Source organism: Schistocerca piceifrons, chromosome 1, assembly GCF_021461385.2.
Source record: "Schistocerca piceifrons isolate TAMUIC-IGC-003096 chromosome 1, iqSchPice1.1, whole genome shotgun sequence".
NCBI classification, from domain to species: domain Eukaryota; kingdom Metazoa; phylum Arthropoda; class Insecta; order Orthoptera; family Acrididae; genus Schistocerca; species Schistocerca piceifrons.
Genome location: NC_060138.1, coordinates 407,858,152 through 407,866,511, shown reverse-complemented (window position 1 = coordinate 407,866,511; position 8,360 = coordinate 407,858,152). Strand labels below are relative to the sequence as shown.

The window sequence follows — 8,360 nt, the reverse complement described above, 5'->3', positions numbered from 1 at the left end:
TATAGCTTAAATATAGCTTTCAGATTCACAGTAGCAGTACAGTACAAGTTATCAATGGATATTACAAGGTGAAAATTTTTGAACGGCGCGGAAGATATTTTATTTGTATTTTCGATGTTACGCTATGATTTCCAAGTGTTCTGTTAAGAAGGTTTGCAATTATACGAGCGGAAGGGGCGAAGCACCCATTGGTAGCAAATGGACTGTCTTAAGTTAATGTGGCTGTCTTCCTCTAACTGCGCCAGCATCAGTAGAATGCGATCCTTCAAAAGCCCGCGTTACACTTTGACGGCCCAAGGTAATTGATTATCTAATTCTCTGAGCCAGCGAGGATTTTTAGTAGAACATTTCGAGTTAAATTTGCCCATTATCTGTAAACGATGCTTCATGCGTTAACAAATTCCTGCACATAAACAATTCATCACTCTACAGTTTTCGTCGATGCTATTCGGATAGATGTAACCGATTTTGAGACTCATTACCTTGAAGTCGTTGATGCAGCAAAATGTGAAAAACTCCGCCCGAACAGGCCTTGGAAGGCCCAAAGGTACTGACCGGCCGCCGTGTCGTCCTCAGACCACAGGCGTCACTGGTTGCGGATATGGAGGGGCATGTGGTCAGCACACCGCTCTACCAGCCGTAAGTCAGTTTACGAGACCGGAGCCGGTATTTCTCAATCAAATAGCCTCACAAGGGCTGAGTGCACCCCACCTACCAACAGCGCTCGGCAGACCGGATGGTCACTCATCCAAGTGCTAGCCCTGCCCGACAGCGCTTAACTTCGGTGATCTGACGGGAACCGGTGTTACCACTGCGGCAAGGCCGTTGGCTGAAATGTGGAAAGGGTGACAGGTATTGGAATATAGCATACGCAGAACACTGCTTTGGCTGATCTCACTTGCACGTTCAAGCTTCATGTGGATTGTGTTTTACTCCCATTACTTTCATCAGTTGACGTTATTATTCACTGGCGTGCTTTATTCTTAACACATCCAATTTCTTGACTTTCCAGTAATGTTTATAAACACAGGCCTTGATAGGGTACCTTTCCGCATTCAACTGTACTGTTGCTTTAACAACTGGAAGACATTTTCCAGAAACGAAAACCACATCCAGTTTTTTCGACTGTCGCATGTACTGTGAAAGTCTGAATGACTTATCGAGTAAGTTTTCTGATTGCTATAACAGCACAGTGCTCACTGATCGTTTCACGTACGCGGGTAAGCAGATGAACCGTTCTAGAGTTACGTGTTTTCTTACATTTGGCGCTGGTTGGCAGAATTTTGTGCGCTTCTTCTTCTGACGGCGGGACGGTGGTTCGCCACTCTGTTACCTTGTTACTATTAGATTACGATCGACACATCTTCTGCCGCTCAAGTCCTCTTCGAGGACTTTTTCCAGTGCCACAGAAAAATTATGTAGTTTCACTTAAATGTTCAAATGTGTGTGAAATCTTATGGGACTTAACTGCTAAGGTCATCAGTCCCTAAGCTTACACACTACTTAACCTAAATTATCCTAAGGACAAACACACACACCCATGCCCGAGGGAGGGCTCGAACCTCCGGCGGGACCAGCCGCACAGTCCATGACAGCAGCGCCTGAGACCGCTCGGTTAATCCCGCGCGGCGTTTCATATAAAAACTGGCCATTATAAACATTAAAATTAGATGCGACATCTGAAAATTCGTCACATTCTCCGCTATCACTTAGCGAAAACCGCATATTGATGTATTTCATACTTCTGAATGTATGTGGGGTCAACTTTGTTGGTTACCCCGTCCTGTACAGAGCCACCTCATTTCACTCTTCCGGGAACATGGCCCATGAATGACCACAAATGGATATTAGAAGATTAAAAGCAAATGTTTCTGAGCTACAGTGCTCATCTATATGTCATTTTGCGCTCTTTTAGGTATTAGTTTCATAGGATTCGTCATCTGCTTGACACTGATGTGGGTAAAACTGCACCGTTTGACCATTATTAAGTTACCACAATAAATTTTCACGCTGCAGTGCTGTATTTGTGACTTGAAACTTCCTGGCAGATCAAAACTGTGTGCACTCGAACTTGGGACCTTTGCTTTTCGCTGGTAAATGTTCTGTCGAGTGAGATATTCAAGCACGACTGGCGACCCGCCCTCACGGCTTTACTTCCACCAGTATCTCATCTCATACCTTCGTAACTACACAGAAATTATCCTGCATACCTCGCGGGACTAGCGCTCCTGAAACGAAGGATGCTGCGGAAAAATGGCTTAGCTACAGCCTAGGGGATTGTTTCCAGAATGAATTTGCAATGGAGTGCAATCCAGAAAACAGTTTTAATCTGCATACTGGTGCGTGGGAATGTCCTATAAGTCTTGCAAATATTTCCCATCTCGCCAACAAAAACTTCTTTCTTATTATGCATACACGCAATCTTGTACGCAACAACGCCCGTCCTTTAGACACTGAAGGTATTCCAAGCTCTTTTACAAACTGCCTGTACGAATATTCACTTATATAGGATCACTAAAATAAAACTTTATTCCCAAGGTAACTGACTAACTTATCCACTGTGTACAGCTATGTAATACGGCATCACAAATGTTACATGACTACTGCACACAATAGCTACCGATAATACAATTTAAATACTCGTATGTGTTCTCTGTACGGCATTCTGCAACCTTTTATTATTCGCGGTATATCCAGATGATCCTAGATCGAGCACGGTACACCAAAATGCCTGTTCCCTCAAAACCATGTGAATTTTTAATATAATTACGAATTATGACGTTATGTAGTCAGTTATTATTTATTATAAAACAGGAATAGAAACATGCATTAACAACTTATTAGACCCTAACTTTAATTCGCTGTAGAAAACAGACTATTGTAATACGATTTTTAAAATTAAATAACTCTGCTAATATCTTCAATGCGATACTTGAGCCTGGTTAGCTGCATGCAGACAGCTGATTCGTGGCGGAATCGTAGACTAAGCAAGCCTCATTTCTCAATCTATGGATTTGAGTCTCTCTCCCTTGGATGTTTCAGTTTGTCATCGTCGAGAAGCTCAGTTCACACATATATGTAGTTGAACACGCTAATAACACATTAACTGCCCCCTCGGAGATGGCTGGGTATTCACTGCTTACTGACATCCAAAATGTATCCAAAACCACCTCGAAAAATTTTGATTTCAATATTCTGTCAAAATGTTTCGAATCCACGAATGAGATCACGAACCACTCAAAATCCCCAACTCTCCCCAAAATATTTTTTTCAGTTCTGTTGCAAGAGTACATAATATTCTTTAACCTTATTATCGTCGGTAAGGAGCCATACAGTTGGGAACATCTCACATGGTCCATTTTCGATTGTCTATATCCACAAATTTAACTTATTAGTATATCATTGAATATTATGCAAACTAGTCATAATATTTTCGTTTCTACCTTAAATTCATGTTTACGAACTTCAAGCACGGTTGAGTAGCTGTGGACCAGCAACTTCTGTTAATCAGTACACCGAAAAACCGATCCAGAGTTGCAAATTGCACTGTTTTTTGTATTCACTCGATGACTAGTTTCTGGCAGAGAACCATTTTCAGATCACTGTGACATAGTAAAAAATGGTGTTTACAGTTATCTGAATGTACAGTAACTGTTCGTTGCACATTTTTGACACGGTCATCTTCGGAAATACCATTTTTGACAATGTTACGATGATTTGAAAATGGGTCTCGGCCCGAAACTAGTCATCGAGTGAATAAAAAAAGTAATATTTGCAACTTTGGACTTGTTCTTCTGTGGATTGAACTGTTCTGTTCAGTTCATTTAAGTGAACGACAACATTGTAAAGATATGCAAATCTAGATACCCATTCATCTGCAAATAAATCCGCCTATATACTCATGCCTCTCAATAGTAAAAAATGCAAGCACTTCACTCCAAGTTCAAACATTCGCGTTAATGGTCTACGTAGAGATAATAATATTACTTTTAATGTAGCAGAAAAGTTGTCTCCTGTGATCCTATTTTTTGAAAGAAAACATTAAAAAGTGGCATGTTTAAAGGCTACGTTTTGATAAGTTCACGGCTTTTACTTCTTCGCAGTGTTGTCAACTCTAAAAAAAAAAAACGAGTCGCTAGATTCAATATCAAAAGTCGCTAGAAAGTCGGTAAAACTGATTTTACTAGGGGTATACTGAAAATTTCGTGCTCTGAATGGTGCAAAAGCCAGTGGAGTGGGGGGGGGGGCGTAATAAAATATTAATAAAAACTGTCTCATACGTAATTGCTATATTGTCTTAATTAAATGACACATCGCTTGCAACAACATACATATAAAATACGCTAACGTTTAATTAAACATGTTATCATACTTGACGCAACACATAAATTGTTGTTTCAGTAACAGTAGTCAAATATACTAGAAATATACAACCATATTTGTAACAAAAGAAAGCAAGAACTCAAATTAGGTTACAAAATATATACATATCGGTATGTGAGCTATTCATCGTCGTCACTCAGAAGATCGAATAACTTTTCTGTTTCATGCTCTGACAGAACTGTAGTTGATGTAGAGGGTTGAACGTCGCTCAAAAGATGATGTTGCAGTTGACTGGTTTTGTCGCAAAAGAATAGTAACTTTTGTTCGTTCCAATAAGCTCCAATACGTCTGACGGTATGTCAAAAGATGCACAACCTTTATTTTGTTTCTTCAGCGGGTCTCTCAACATGATCAAGCATTAATTGCCTTTAACTATAATCTGCTACGTTGTTTAGTTTTTATAATGTTCATAGAACTGAATATTCTTTCCACTTCTGCATTTGAATGCGGTAGGCATAGAACAGTCATTGCTAGCTGTGAAATCAAAGAAAAACGATTCTCCCCTACGGCATTTTTATACTGCAAAACCTCACTCAAAAATCGAACCGTGTTAGTAGTGTTATTCCACCTAATGAAGTTGATATTATGCCATTCTTGCAGCATAGCGTCTATGAAATTGCCACTAAAACCCAATTCTTTTGGCTACATCCGCTACAGCATTATTTTTGTTCACTTTTAGTGTTTCTTCAACATTCGGCATTGACACTTTTTACGGGATCGGAACGTTACTTGGTAGTCTTTGTTGAATTTCCTTTATGAGTTTCAGACTAAACTGAATGCATCTCCTCTTCAAATAAACTTTATTTTCTTCAGACAAACTTGACTCAGACAATTTCTGTTCAAACATAAAGCCAAGGTTCGGATTTGCGTACATACATTCGCTTGGAACTGGTGTTGTCAACAAATCAACAGTTGGAAAAACTATGTATTGTCCGAGTAACTGCATGAGAAATACAAGTGTATCTGGTAATTTAGTGGGGTCATTGTCTTCTCCTTCAAAAGCTTTTATTGCTATTTGTACGTCTTTTAAAGCATGTTTAAGGTAAAACATGTAAAGATGATTTGAGTCGTCACAATACATCTTGTACAAAAGATCGGCAGTGTAACAATTTTCTGGAACCACGGCAAGTGAAAAATGTAGCTTTAGGTGTTCCCACTGCTCCAGAATTCTTCGTATTGCTGGTTCAATTGAAAGCCAACGTGTTGCACAGACTTTCAAAATTTTTAGTGGCTGTTTTCCACAATTTATTGTCTCATAAACCCTTTTTTATTCCTCGTGTCTTTTGGGTGAAATGGAGAACCAATTGTAGGTTTCCCGTACAAGAAACTCTATGTTTCTAGGTATGGTATTCACTGAGGCGTCCGAAACTGCAAGCTGAAGAGAGTGACAAATGCAACGGCTCAATACCAAATGCTTCAAACCATATTCTCTCTTGAGTTGTTCGAAAAGCCCATTGTTTATTCCAACCATTGCAGAAGCATTATCTGTGCCAATTCCTACCATATTAGCGATTGGAAGTTTGAGATCTTTCAAAGAATTTACAAGAACAGCAGCCAGATTTCTTGCATCTGCTGTTTCTACTACAGCGAGTTTGAGAAATGCTGATCTAATGGTTTGGTTGTTTACACTATAGTACCGTATAACGATACCTAGCATTTTAGATATTGATACATCTGTGGATTCATCTATTAGTACACTGTATTTTTGGTTACCTATATCTTCAACCAATGATTGTGTAAAAATACAGATCCAAAACTTCAGTTATAATGTTAGTGCACTTTGTACGATGTAATTGCATGTTTTTAGCGCCCTCACCACCGGAAAACACCTTCTTGCAGCCGGCCGGTGTGGCCGTGCGGTTCTAGGCGCTTCAGTCTGGAACCGCGTGACCGCTACGGTCGCAGGTTCGAATCCTGCCTCGGGCATGGATGTGTGTGATGTCCTTAGGTTAGTTAGGTTTAAGTAGTTCTAAGTTCTAGGGGACTGATGACCACAGATGTTAAGTCCCATAGTGCTCAGAGCCATTTAAACCATTTGAACCTTCTTCACAGTATTCCTAAATGATCTACAGCTAAAATAGAACAATGTTCAGCAAATAATAAAGAAAGGGCACCTTCCGCTCTGCTTGCTATTCTGACTGTAGTTTTCGGAACAATTTTCACAGGTAAGGTGGTTTGTGTTTTTTTTTTAAATTAATTTTTGTTTATGCTTAATAGTTTTCGAATGCTTTCTAATATCATACTATTTAGCATAAAACTCTGTTGCACATACTTGACATCTTGCATGGTTTCAGCCACCCATTGAATTCAGGTTCTGCTTCCCACGCATCCCGGTATTTTTGAGCGTACTACTTGTTCTTCTGCGGTAAATCCATTATGTAAGCCACCACAACATAAGTTTCACCAATTTATAATCACTGAAAATACATTAAAACTCAGGCGAACTAGAGGTCATGAAACAATCTACTCACTCGGTAACTCGATATCAGTCCTATTGTTCATTGTTTAAAACGTAATAATGTCTGAGATACCCCCACCGAATTGTTCTTGCGTTACCACTGTGCATGTGGTAATAATTTGACTGCGAGTTAACATTTCGAAAAATTAGAGGTTGCTGGACAGAAATGTATTTTATTATACTTAATATTACGTATGTTTTTTGTCAATTCGAAAAATAAAGGAAGTTCAAAAGTTGAAGAATTATAGATCGATACGCTATCGACGATAACAGGCTAGTGGGTAATGAATAATGAATTGTTCTATAGTCAAGGTTTTCTTACTCTGTAGGCAATTCCCATATTCAGGTTTACTAAATGCTGAACAATGCTACATGATGTGCTAAGAACTTAATTTAACTTAGTAAATCTAGAACAAAGTCAGTGTAGTACCTATTCTATAGTTAAAATCTTAGTTTCGTTAATGAAACTACTGGCCCAAAATAGTTTTGATTTGTACTTCAAAAGTCGTCAGTACTCCAAAAGTCGCCATATAAGTCGCAAAATAATTTTTGTAGCCAAAAAGTTTTTTTTTGTCGCTAAGACGAAGGAAAAAGTCGCCATTTCTAGCTACAAAGTCGCTAAATTGGCAACACTGCTTCTTCGTCCATCACAATTTTCAGAGGCGACAACAAAGACTTAGCAACAATGGCTTCGCGGTTAGTGAGACAATGGTCGGTTTGTAAGTTAGAATATACTTTACCTGCTTTACCCACGACCCCCTTTACTCAGTCTGTCGAATACTAACGCAGTCCTCCCATGCCAAGTCATTAAGGAGCACATATTCTTTAGTCACTCGAAATACGAGTATTCCTTCACCGGTTACTCATTCAGAGACTCTTTGCAAAAAAAAGAAATTACTTGAAATTACATTCCGTCTACATACCTCATGTAAAAGGAGGTTGTGCATGACTGTCAAAATCGGTGGACTCGTCGATCTGAAGTGAGAACTTACGACTGCTCTTCATTTTCTCTTGCAAAATGTTTTCGATGTCACTGGACATGTCACGAACTCGGAGGCCGATTGGCTGAGTAGAGAGAGGAATTTTTGAAATTCTAGTAGTTGCTTCTGAACCCAGGACTATTTTTACCATTTCTCTACACACGAGCATTTACAACGTTTCTGTTACTGTGTGTGGCTTTTTGGCCTTTACAATATGTTTGGTTTCCTCTACTTTTTGCGAAAATAATTACCGCCCTAGTCATAAGCTTCACTTGCTTTTTATTTTGTTGCAACAACTGACGAGTGTAATTCAAATCCGTTAAGATAAATAATTATCACTATCTTGATTTTCAACTTCTTTCTGCTTTTTTTTTTTTTTTTTTTTTTTTTTTTTTTTTTTTTTTTTTTTTTTTTTTTTTTTTAACTCGATTGCTCCATTACTTGCACTCGAGGACTGACCACTCCGTCGAAACGACTTACCCATTGTTTAATAACACTGTAATGTAGCAATAATAATACTCGCACTGCAGCAGAGCACA

At 39.0% G+C, this 8,360-nt stretch overlaps 1 pseudogene; it reads right to left on the bottom strand.

Annotated features, from left to right (window-relative positions):
• Nucleotides 1–712: 712 nt before the first annotated feature.
• LOC124721642 lies at nt 713–830 on the bottom strand (annotated as a pseudogene).
• Nucleotides 831–8,360: the final 7,530 nt, after the last annotated feature.